This window comes from Suncus etruscus, chromosome 4 (genome assembly GCF_024139225.1).
Source record: "Suncus etruscus isolate mSunEtr1 chromosome 4, mSunEtr1.pri.cur, whole genome shotgun sequence".
NCBI lineage: Eukaryota > Metazoa > Chordata > Mammalia > Eulipotyphla > Soricidae > Suncus > Suncus etruscus.
The window spans coordinates 83717710-83730724 of NC_064851.1; the positions used below are offsets into that span (position 1 = coordinate 83717710).

At 36.0% G+C, this 13015-nt stretch overlaps 1 non-coding gene across 1 annotated transcript; it reads left to right on the forward strand.

The window, feature by feature from the left end:
• Positions 1 to 12526: 12526 nt before the first annotated feature.
• LOC126007790 (small nucleolar RNA SNORA51) lies at positions 12527 to 12659 on the forward strand. Its single transcript, XR_007495273.1, has one exon. It is a non-coding gene; the product is annotated as a small nucleolar RNA SNORA51 (small nucleolar RNA).
• The last annotated feature ends 356 nt before the right edge of the window (positions 12660 to 13015 follow it).

Sequence of the window (13015 nt, forward strand, 5' to 3'; positions counted from 1 at the left end):
TCACAGGGTGTGGCCCAAAAACCAAAAAAAAAAAAAAAAAGAAAAGAAAAAGAAAAAGCACAAAATAACAAATTTCCATCAAGAATGCTCTGAGCATACCAAGTTAAAGAGAACCTTCTGTTATTATTTTAACTAAACTTATATAGTTCAAAATATGCAGTAATTTTATGACTAAATTAGTCTATACTGCTTGAGAAATACAAATAATCTCAAGTGATCTGTTTCCATTAGAAGGGAAAGTAGCCTTATTGGGAATTTTAAGAGCAGAGCTCAGAATTGATTAACCAACTTGGAGTGAAAGATCTATATAGTGTTTGGCGGTCCTGGTCTTTGCGCTGATCCTAGGAAGGGGCCTGGGATAGCGTCTTCCGTTAAAATGACACTGAGGGAACAGAACTTCTAGATCCACAAAGAAAGACATAATCATAAGTTCAACTCCTTGACTCGTGCAGATACCGAGACCTCTAGATACTCTAGATACAGAGGTCTGATGTTATCACCCAGGACAGAGCAGAAGTCTTCCATACACCACAAAAGCACCAAGGGGAGAGTAAATGAACCTGAAAGGCGTCTATAGTTAATCCCATGACAATATACTTCAAGGGTGGAAAAACCCTGTATCTCTTAGGCAAAGAAAATTCCTTTTCGAATGACCCCAATATTTACTGTGCATCTGCAGGAGGGGAAAAAAAAGCACAAAACAATTTTTTATTATTATTTACTTATCTATTTTTTTGTTGAGTTCATTGTTGTGGTTTTGCTATTGAAGTGGATGTCTCTATTTATATTTATTTATTTATTTTCTTCTTTTCTTTTCTTATGTGCTCTGCCACATTTTTTTTTATCTCAATACCATGGGTTTTTTTTTTTTTTTTTTTTTTTTTTTTTTTTTTTGGTTTTTGGGCCACACCCTGTGACGCTCAGGGGTTACTCCTGGCTATGCGCTCAGAAGTTGCTCCTGGCTTCTTGGGGGACCATATGGGACGCCAGGGGATCGAACCGCGGTCCGTCCTAGGCTAGCGAAGGCAAGGCAGGCACCTTACCTCCAGCGCCACCGCCCGGCCCCTATACCATGGGTTTTATATGGTGCTTACCCTTGTTTTTTTGTTTTGTTTTCTTTGTTTGTTTTTTTTTTGGAATGCTTACTGGATATTTTATTTGACAGTTCTTTATGTACTGTTGTGGTGTTTCACCTTCTTTTTCCCCTTCGTCTCTCAAACCAAGGATGAAAGCCTCTAGAAGGACTCCGCCCATTTCCGGAGTATCTGATTCTTTTTTCTTTTTTTTTTTCTCCAGGTTATTACTTTTCTCTTCTTCAAACAAAACCGCATAACTTGAACTATCTAGTCCCGCCTCCCAATTGGGAGGGGGAAAATAAGGGAGGTACCAAGACCAAATAGGTGTAAGACCACTAAGTAGTAAGCAAGGCACAGAGGGGACCACTTATTCTAGCAGCCCCAGGGGTAAGGAAGAGGATATGGGAAGGACAGGAACAGAGGTGGAAGGACAATTCGGTGGTGGGAATTCCCTGATTTTATGTTAATATGAACCTAAAATATTATTGTCAACAATATGTAAGCCACTATAATTAAAATAAAAATGATATTAAAAAAAAAGAACTCAAAAAAAAAAAGATCCATATAGTGTTAAGTTAGTTTGTTTTTTGGCCACATCTGGCACTGCTTGATATTACTTCCAGATTGGTGTTCAAAGGTCATTCCTTTCCTGATGATTCTCACAGGGGACTAGAGATCAAACTCAAAGCAACAACTCACTCCTGTGAATTATCTCTGGAACCAAGAGATTTTTTTGTTTGTTTTTGTTTTTGGGCCACACCCGTTTGATGCTCAGGGGTTACTCCTGGCTAAGCGCTCAGAAATTGCCCCTGGCTTGGGGGGACCATATGGGACGCTGGGGGATCGAACTGCGGTCCTTCATTGGCTAGCTCTTGCAAGGCAGACACCTTACCTCTAGCACCACCTCTCCAGCCCCAAATTATCTCTGGAACCAAGACATTTTTTTAAGAAACTTTCTATTTATTAATGGATAAGCTTTATATTTATTAATGGATCCAATGTAGTTCAATGAATCAATTAAATATGAATTCATACATTTTTGTTGTTTTTTTTTGGGGGGGCATACCCATTTGATGCTCAGGGGTTACTCCTGGCTCAGAAATGGCTCCTGGCTTGGGGGGACCATATGGGATGCCAGGGGATCAAACCTCGGTCTTTCCTTGGTTAGTGCTTGCAAGACAGACACCTTACCTCTAACGCCACCTCGCCGGCCCGAATTCATACTTTATTAATTTAGTTTGTTTGCTTGTTTTAGGAGGAGGCCATATCAGATGTGCTAAGGGATTATACCTGTCCAAGTGCTCAGGCATTGGTCAGGGATATATATGTGGCCAGGGATCAGTCAGGGTAAACATCAAGTAGGGTAAGTTCTATCTTTCTGGCCTTTCAATTCTTGACCTTTCAACAATATGGATCCCAAAAGTCAAGCTGGATTATATTGCTTCTAAAAGTGAAAAAATAAAAGTTCTTCTAAAAGTTGAAAAAAAAACTTCTAAAAGTTGAAAAAATGAGGTATGTGATAATCCAGTTGTTTTAATTACTTAAACATCTGAATTTTTCTGTCTGGCTTTGAAGATTCTTTTACTGATATAAATTTAAATGATGCATCTGTTCCCTTGGATAAAGATAAGGCAATAATACATAGCAACATAGTATAAATTCTTCACAATGCCATCGTTACACAAAAATGCTTCATAACATATAACAAATATTTATCCAGAAGTTTTATTTCCTGGTATTGAAGAGATACAGAATAAGCTTTCCCCAAATCTCTGATTTTAGCAAGTGGATGATTCTAAAATGAAGGTGTTACCCCATCCCTCATTCTTCAGTGTAACCTAGCCTAGGGGTAAGATCTGCCCATTTTTGGGAGGAATCTTTGGGAGGTATAAATAGGATTACCTGAAGGGTAGGAGGAGATTGATTGGGAGATTGGGAGAGATTCAGCAAGGGAGAAGCAGCAGGAGAGAGAGCTGGCAGGATGGAGGTAGAAGAAACATGTAAAGATGAAAGGGCAATGGAATAGGCTGCTTAAATGGTTAGCCTAGGTGGCTAGGGCCTTGAATAAAGCTGATGTCTCCTGAAACCTGTCTGTGGATCATTTTCCACGCTGCTATCCTGAACCTGCAAACCCTCCACTGCCTGCTGGAGGGGGTTGCAGACACGTGGCATGGGCTGGAGAAAAAAGGCCTCTCCATCCATCACCATCCAGCCCCATCAAGGGCTATTATTCAACAGAAGGTAGTTATTATGTAGCAATCCAAAGGATAGATTTTTTTTATATCTCCCTTTGCAACCTAAAATAAGTAAAGTAGGGAACTTTACTCAGAATAAGGTAAATTTTTATGACTTACGTGTGTATTAGCATGAATTACAAACCAGCTGTCTTCTTACCACAGCTTCTTACTGTCCGGTGAATTGTCCTTTCTATCATTAAAATCCAAGCCTCAGGCCCAGAGAGATTGCACAGTGGTAGGTCGTTTGCCTTGCATGCAGCCGACCTAGGGTGGACAGTGGTTCGAATCCTGGTATCCCATGTGTTCCCCTGAGCCTGCCTGGAGTGATTTCAGTGCCCAGAACCAGGAGTAACCCCTGAGTGTCACCAGGTGTGACCCAAAACCAAAAAATAAATAAACAAATAAAATCCAAGCTTCTATTATAATTCTATGTTCAAAATGGCATCTAAAATGATTTTGCTTGACTATCTTTGGACTATGCATGTTTATGTAAGTTTTTCATAAATGTAAAATTAAATTTTCTTTTCTCATGTTAATCTTGTGTCATTTTAGTCAAGTAACTTAGAATGGTAGGTTGAATATTTGTTCTCCCTCACAGAAAATACCTAAAAGAATTAAAAATAAATATTCAAGCAAAAACATTTGGATATAAGGTCTAGAGATATAGTTCAATAATAGAACGCTATACCTTACATGTAAGAATCCCTGAAGCTCTGGAGTCAATCCCTAGCATACCCACACTCACATACATATCTAAACACTTACTTACACACACACACACACACACACAAACACACAAAACCTACAATGACAAAATAAATGAGTAAATAAAATGTGATAAATTCATTTAATAAAAAAAATTGACCTATAAATAAACAATGATTTACCCAGTGGTCCTCAAACTATGGCCCGCGGGCCACATATTGTATTTGTATCTGTTTTGTTTCTTCATTGCAAAATAAGATGTATGCAGTGTGCATAAGAATTCGTTCATAAGTTTTGTTTTTACTATAGTCAGACCCTCCAATGGTCTGAGGGACAGTGAACTGGCCCCCTGTTTAAAAAGTTTGAGGACCCCTGATACACTGTCCTGGAAGTAAATGAACTCTGAAACTATTTTACTAAGTGAACTAAAGACAATATATTACATATTATATAATTCCATGAATAGAAAACTATGAGACTAGGTAAGTCCATAGAGATTAATCATACTTTACTATTTTAGTCATTGTCATGAACAGAGGGAAGGGGACAGTTGAAGAATAATGGGTATAGGATTTTCCTTTTGGATGATGAAAATCTTTGAAAGTAGATGGAAGTAATAGATAATGTGATGAATGAACTAAATGCAACTAAATTACATTTTCAAATTATGAATTTGATGCTTCATAAAATTTTTGCTTGATAAAGACAGTACGACAGATTGTATTAGCTCATGATATCTGGCTATTTTCTTCCCAGCCTCACAACCTGATCCTGCTTCACACTTTATCAAAGTCTCTTGGCAAATGGTGTCTCGGTCCCAGATTCGTGAGCTGGTTACTCTCTACCCTTTCCTGCTGAAGAAGAGATTAACATTTTGAAATTCTTCATGTTTCTGACCAGAGAGATAGTGCCTAGTATAAAAATCTTGTCTTACATATACCGGTTTGACCAAGCAAAGTTTAATCCTTAGCATTTCATATGGTAACTTGAGTCCACCAGGCATGATTCCCAAGCACAGAGCAAGGGGTTGTTACCTCCAAGCGCAGCTAGATGTAGCTTCTCAAAAGGACATTTATCAGTGAAGTCTATTATAAAGGCAGTTTTAAAAGGGCATAGAGAAAAGCGCAAATCAAGAGTTAACATGACTATCAAACTTTGTTTCAGAATTATATAATACCTAAAAACTAACAACAGACTCACAGAATATGCAATATATAATTTGTTCTCAGCAAATACTTGAACTAATAAGTATGCTTGATCTAAAAATAATTATACAGTCTGACAATTGAATACAACCAAATAATGCTTGACATGGAGAAGAAAACAAAAGAAAGTCAAGGATTCATATACAGGCTTACTAATTAAAAAACAAAACTAGAAATCAACATTCTAGAAAAAAAGATTGCCTAAAATCGAGCTCACTTGCTAGAGAATCAAATCCAGTCTACATTCCTTGTCACATGTCCGCTCACCTCTAGCTGCCTTTCTCTCTACTCATAGAAATGACAGAACAGAGGAGGCATTGCTGTTATTAAGCAACTGCTTGTTTTGCCTAGCCTGCTACTTCCTGTTTGCCTTCTGACTCCTAAGCCAACTCTGTTGTTTACTACAATTAAGAATTCCTTCATTCAATTGCCTTTCTAAAATCACTTAACATATTTTAAGTACAGCAGAAGTTTCCAGGCTGGCTATAGAATTTTTGTGATCCAATACAAATAAATATGTGAAACCTCTCGTTCAAGTGTGAGGCCTTGTGTTTAATCCTTGACACCACAAAAATAACAATATTTAATTAAAATTTTAAAAATTAAGAATTTTGGAACGATGACAATAGAACATTAAATTTCACACATTGTTCTAAGAGCAGTGCTTTGTGGTACTATGCAAGTTGTTTATCCATGAAGCTGTTTTGCATGGGCTCTGTCTTTAAATACCACATAGCTTTTGTGAGTTTCTCTGATTTCATAGACTAGCCCCAGAGTCTATCTTGAAAAATATTCAGCTCTGGTATCACTAGTCATTTGCCTGATTTCTCTGGTAATCCCTAGATTCAACCTCTTTGGATTTCTTAGATTCTTCTGTTTTTATCACTCAACATTGTCATTATTCAAGTTCTAACACGCAATCTTTTTCCTGAATATCTTCAAGTTTTCTTTCATCTCTCCTTCCAACACATTATCTCATTATCTTCTGCAGAAAGAGTGTTTAAAGTGCTAATTTAGAATTACAAATTATAAGCAAAACCAAACTAGTTTGGACTTATTTACCTGTGTGATTCCTACAAAAGCTATATCATTGATCTTATGAGAAACTCCAGTCTTGTACATCGCTTTCAAATCCCTAATGATCAATCCCAGATAACTTCTAAAGGATTTTTTTTGCCCCTTGATCTAAAATCACTCCTCATTGTTGTTTATTTTTCATGCCACAGTTTTGTTTCTCCAGTTCCTACTTAATATCTTCTCTAAAAGCCCCTTTTTTGACCCGTCTTTCCTAACCTAATATCTATACATTGACATTCCTTATGAGTTATTTCGCTGGTTTTTATCAAAAGGTTGCAATTGCATTCATGAAGTATTTGAAGTGTCAAATATTTTAAATTCTTGTGATTTTACAATAAGACAAGAATAGAATGCTAGTCTCTTTCTGTCATTTTTCAATTAAATCTAGAGACACTCAAATACCAAATAGTTAAATGCATACATTATAATTTTTCCATTTAATGTACAGCTACATTTATTAAATCTTTGAGACAATGATTATATATTAATATAAGAATGAAACAAGAGAAAAGTCAGTAACTTTTGTGAACTCTAACTCCACCTATGAGCCAGTGAACCACTGACCTCCCTGGGTTTCAGTTCCAGATCCTTTTGGTCTGTTCATTATGATTCTTGAGTACAACAATAGTATCCTTCAAATCCTTCTTAGACTAATGATCTGAATATTGATTCTTTAAATGATCACATCCACTCAATTATTTTTGTTAATTTTTATTTATATCAAATATAATTAATTTTCTCTTTAGAAACAGAGTGCTTAAAAATACTCCTGGTGGGGGATCACTCAATTAGTTTGTGTATTCATTTAACAAATATTGATTAGAAAGACTGTGTTCAAGTTATTTCTATGATAGAAGATGATGATAAAATAAGGAAACATTACTTCTTTTCTACATAAGAACACTAAACAGTCTTTATTACCAAAATTTCAGTATTCAAAGTTCAAATTTTTTGTTGTTTTACATTTTCCATTTGTTGTGGAAGGGTTGGGGACACTCAGAGGAGCTTGGGGGACCATAAAGTGCCAGGAATCAGACCTAAAGATATTATACAAAGGGGAAGCTCTGACCCTTCGTAACATTTCAGCAATCCCAAAGCTCCAGATTTCACAAAAATAAACTACTAGTTAAGGAGGAGATTTTCAATATAGATTAAAAAATAACACTGTAGTCACATGGTTGTTAGGATTAAAAAAAACAAAGCAACTGAGGTTGAAAGCAAGCAATCTGAACAGCCTCATTGATGTTTGTGAAAAATATATAGACTTGCAATAGGCAATTATTATATATAAGGTCTTATGCAAAAAATGGCATAAATATTTTATAATTTTATTACACATTTTTATTTTATAGCTTTTAATTTAAACAATTTATTAATGTATTATTGCACTGTAATATCATTATTATATACATGACACATAATACATATATGTATTATATATTATATGTATGTGATATATGTTTTGTATTATATATTATTATATAGATATTATATAAATTGTATTATATTCTATGTGTATTCTATGTGTATTTTATATGTATGTGTTATATGTGTAAGTATATAATTCATATATTATATATTATATACATGTTATATATGTCATAATAATGTTACAGGGCAATGATACATTAATAAATTGTTTAAAATATATCAAATTATATTACAATATACTATATTATGTACTATTACTATATGTAACATACTTCTATAAAATTACATATTATATGTATGATACATACATATGTATTCAATATGACAGCACATTCTTATACTCCCTTATTTAATTTTTTTATTTTTAGTTTTGGGCCACACCAGAGGTTACTTCTGGCTCTGTGCTCAGAAATCACTCCTGGCATGTCATGCTCAGGTGACCATATGGGATGCCAAGGATCAAACCCTGGTCCATCCTAGATTGGTCCTGGGTTCACCATGTGCAAGGCAAACACCCTACCCACTGTGCTATCACTCAATCCCAACTCCCTCATTTAATGTTCAGAGCCATTCTGAGAGATAAGTAGAGCAACAATATCAAAATACCTGTTTTAGAGTTCATGAAATGAGAACCACAGTTGTTAACTGACTTGCATTACTTCAGTTTATAAATTTGTCAGAATCAAAATTGGAAACTAAATTCCAGGCAACGACTCTACATTTGAAACCAATGTAGTCACAAGAGAGGTGAGGCAAGCAGTACAGAAAGGTGCTGGAGACCACTGTAATATTCTTCTGTGCATTGACCCTAACATAGGTCTTTACAAAGCTGCAGAAAAAGTAACTGGAGAAATAGAGGTAGTCAATTTGTCCACAAAAAATAATCTTTTCCAATTCTTTGTTGCATTATTATAAATTCTAACAACTGCTGTGAGAAGATAAGCTTTTATTCTGGAATAAGTTTTTTTGTTTGTTTGATTGTTTGTTTTGTTCTTGTTTTGGGGCTACACCCAGTGAGGCTCAGGGGTTACTTCTGGCTATGCACTCAGAAATTGCTCCTGACTTGGGAGACCAAATGGGTTTGCCAGGGATCAAACCTAGGTCCATTCTCGGTCAGCTGCATGCAAGGCAAATGTTCTACTGCTGCGTTATTAATTTGGCCCCTATTCTGGAAAGAGTTTTATAAAATTTATAGAAGTACTTGTGACAGAACATTTGTGTTCTCTTTGGGATTATTTATTATTCCCAGAAATATATTTGATTCTTTCATTATGAATGCTTATCTAGATTTTCATGTCATTAGAGTAGTTTAAAGACTTCTCTGTTCACTGATGTAGTTACAAAGTATGACTCTCTAAATATATAGGTATACTTAAATATGTGATATAGTCTATTATTAAACTTATCTCAGAAGTAGAGTGTGCTGACAGTCATTCAAGATGCCTTAGAACAGTGTTTCACAGTCAAGGACCATAGACCATCCGGTAAATCTCAAGAATATGCCACGGTGGGCAAAGTTTAAATCTTATAAATGAAGGTCTCTGTGTGAGACTAAGGGATCAATTAGTATTCCAGGGGCAGCAGGTAGGAAAATTAGAAGAGGCCATGATGAAAAAGATTTGAGAAACATTGCCTTAAGAGACAAATGCTACATGCCAGACTGTGAGGCACAGTACTAATTTTCTTTTTTGGGGGCACCACACTGGCAGTGGTCAGGAGTTATTCCTTAATCTGAGCTCAGGGATTCCTCCTGACAGTGCTCAGGAGACCATATGAGATGCCTGGGATCAAACCCAGGTTGGCCATGTGCAAGATAAATGCCATATATACTGTACTAGCACTCTGGTCCTAGGTACAATATTAGGAGATGAGAAAATATCAATAATTTCAACATCACAGAAAGTTTAGAAATGAGTAGGGATGTTGGACATGAACCAAATACATGTGATAATAGTACTAACTTCTTCAAGATACAGTTCTGTGTGTGTTGCATACCTGCCTTTTCAGATAAATCAAAGCCTAAAGGAAAGTAAAAAGGAAATGAGAGAAAAAGATTGAGATTGAGTTCCTTCATACTTGAAGAAAAAAAATTAAAATCTTTAGAATTGAATGGTACAGACAGTTTTGCCTTTGTGTCAATCTGTTTCAAGGATCAGAACTTTGATAATCAAAGAAGTCGGTTTCCCAAGATCATAAAATGAGTGGCCAAGACCAGATCAAAATGCAAAATTTTTGGTCCAGAGTTTCTCTATAATTCTCTTCAGAATAGTATAATGATGTTTATTCTAATTATTCTGCCACAATAATATTTTCTTGTGAAAATAAATGCTTTTAGGGGCCAGAGAGATAGCATGGAGGTAAGGTACTTGCCTTTCATGAAGAAAGTCTTTGGTTCAAATCCCAGCATCCCATATGGTCCCCCGAGCCTGCCAGGAGTGATTTTTGAGCATGAAGCCAGGAGCGACTCCTGAGCACTGCCAGGTGTGACCCAAAAACAAAAAAACAGAAAACAAAAGAAAAGAAAAGAAATCTTTTTAAGTGAAAGTAGACTGTTGAACAGGGAGAGTTGTCTTATGCCAAAAGGAACAGAAAAGGGGGCATTCTTGGTGTGTGAAATTGGGAAGAGGAGAACTAAAAGTGAATTGAGGTGCCAAAGTAACCAAAACAACCAATTTGTTTGTTTTAGGAAAAAGAGGCACTAAATGAAAGAAAAAGCAATGAGACATTTTTTTAAATATTTCTCTAAGTACACATTTTAGTGTACTTAGTGTTTGCTAATAATTTTTTTAGTCTATACCTGAGTGTTAAATCAGCTAAGAATAAAGCTCTTCAACCAAGTTTCCTCAATTAAGTAAATTTCATTCCAAGAAAGCAGTTAAATACCATAGAATATAAGAAGTAGCCACTAAATCTCACATTCTCTTCTAATAATGCCATTGTAAGTAATTATTGCCATTTAACTACCATGTTCAACCACATTATCAAACAACATTTTTGAGATTCTTTGAATAAACCACTGATTTAATTGCCCTAAACTAATTAACAGAATGGAGTCAGAAAAACCAAATGGCTTTCCCAAAATCGCTGAGATTGGGGTTTCTCACGCCATTAGGAAAGTGGACATTGGCTTTCCAAGGAGAGAGCAGGCATAACAGGGCACAATGTTTTTCTCCAGGACTCTGCTGTTCTTCTTCCCCACATTTGAGTCAGAAATATTGGAACCAATTTTCCAGTTAGTAACTTTTAACAAATATAAAAATTAAATCAATTGGCATCCTTTGTCTTAAACGTCAATAATGCTTAATGTGATTCTCAATTATCTAACTTTAAAACAATCCTGGATCAGGAAAGATAGCCAGAGATAATGGTAAATAGTATCCTTTTATCCTCAACTCTTTCTAGGTTTAACAGCATGAAAATTCCTCACTCAATTCCTGGAATATGTCAGATGCTTTAGGTACTCTTTCTTCCTCAATATTCCCAGAAAACCAGTAAGATATCAGTACCAAAAAGATAATATGAAGGACTGAAACAAATGCTTTGCAAGTGGGAAGCCCAGCACCCAGCACCATGTTGTTCACTGAGTCCCTGAGCACTACAGAGTATAGCTTCCAAGCCCAAATCAAAACAAAACCAAGAAAGATATCAATCAGGGTCCAGAATACAATGCATAGGACATTTGCCTTGCAAGTGACTGACATGTGTTAGATCCCCAGCACCCCATATGATCTCCTAAACCTTCCAGTAGTGATTTCTGAAAACAGAACCTGGAGTAAGCCAGGTATGCCTGATAATAACCAGTTGTGGCCCCAAACAATAAAATTAAAAAGAGGTAACAATAAATGTTTTCATTTGCTTATATGTAGCAAATGGGGCTCACGTACATAAATGGGATAAATATCTCCTTGGCATCTATAACTTGTCAGAGTCTTTGCTTCTCTCACTATTTCATGCAACTCTTCTTATTTTGCTGTCAATGTTAGAAAACATCTTCTGGTATGCTTTCTTTATTTCTGCTGTTTTTGTTTCTTTTTTCCAGTTGCTGCCAATTACCCTCACAGTTAAAATCAGTTTCTAGGCCACAAACTATTCAATGGATACCCTGACTATTTTCTTGGTTTGCCATTTTAATTTTATGCTACTACTATATCTAGCCTAACCTCCCTTGCTGAGTTTCAATCCTATAATATTACAAACCCCTAGAATCTAAGCCCAATCCAGCATCAAAAACAGAAACTGTGGGTCCAGAGCAGTGGTGCAAGTGGTAGGGCATTTGCCTTGAACGTCTAACCTATAACAAACTACAATTTGATCCCCTGGCATCCCATATGGTACCCTAAGACAGGAGCTATTTCTGAGAGCCAGGAGTAATCCCCGAGTGTCACTGGGTATGGCCCAAAAACCAAAAACCCCCAATAAATAAATAAATAAATAAATAAATAAATAAATAAAAACAGAAGCTGCATATGAACATTAATTTAGTATTTAGTTCTCATCTATAAGTACTTTGATGAAAGTCTTACACAAAAAGAAAAAGACTGAAAGACAAGTGAGTGTAAAGGAAACAGCAGTAAAAAACACTTTTCTTAATAATGCCAACTACAATCTCACTTTAACTGAATCTTGTGAGGATCATTGTCTCATGTAAAGTTAACTAAAGATTCAGATAAGATCCTACTATCCAAAACAAAGTATTGGTGATGGGAATGTTGCACTGGTGAAGGGTATATATATATAAACCCTTCACCAGTGCAACATTCCCATCACCAATAATAAAAAAATAAAGAAAAGTTAAGGCCTCCCAATGCTTACCACAGGCTGTGTATTTTACACTGACTGTATAGAAAGAGGAGGTATAGTAAATGCACCCAATATACCTCTCAACCCAGACCCTTTGCCTGGTCTGTATTGTGAATAGGGAGACAAAAAAAAGTATAAGCCAGGGGAAATTAAAAAAACAAACAAACAAACAACCTTACTGTGCTCACTTACTCAACTAAGAAACAAGTAAAAGATCAGAGAGATAGTACAAGGGTGGCAGAGTTTAGCTTGCCTATGATCAACCCCATTTTAATCCTGAGTATCACCTGAGTGACTTCCAGGCACAAAGCAAGGCGTTGCTCCTGAGCATCATCAGGTATGGCCCCAAATGCCTTCTCCAAAACAAAAAGAAAAAAATAACAAATTGAGCTTTGCTGACATTAACTTTGGGATGCACATTAATCTTCTTACACAGATAATAGAACCAAACAGATATATTCAGTTTTAGTAAGCCTTAAAAGGA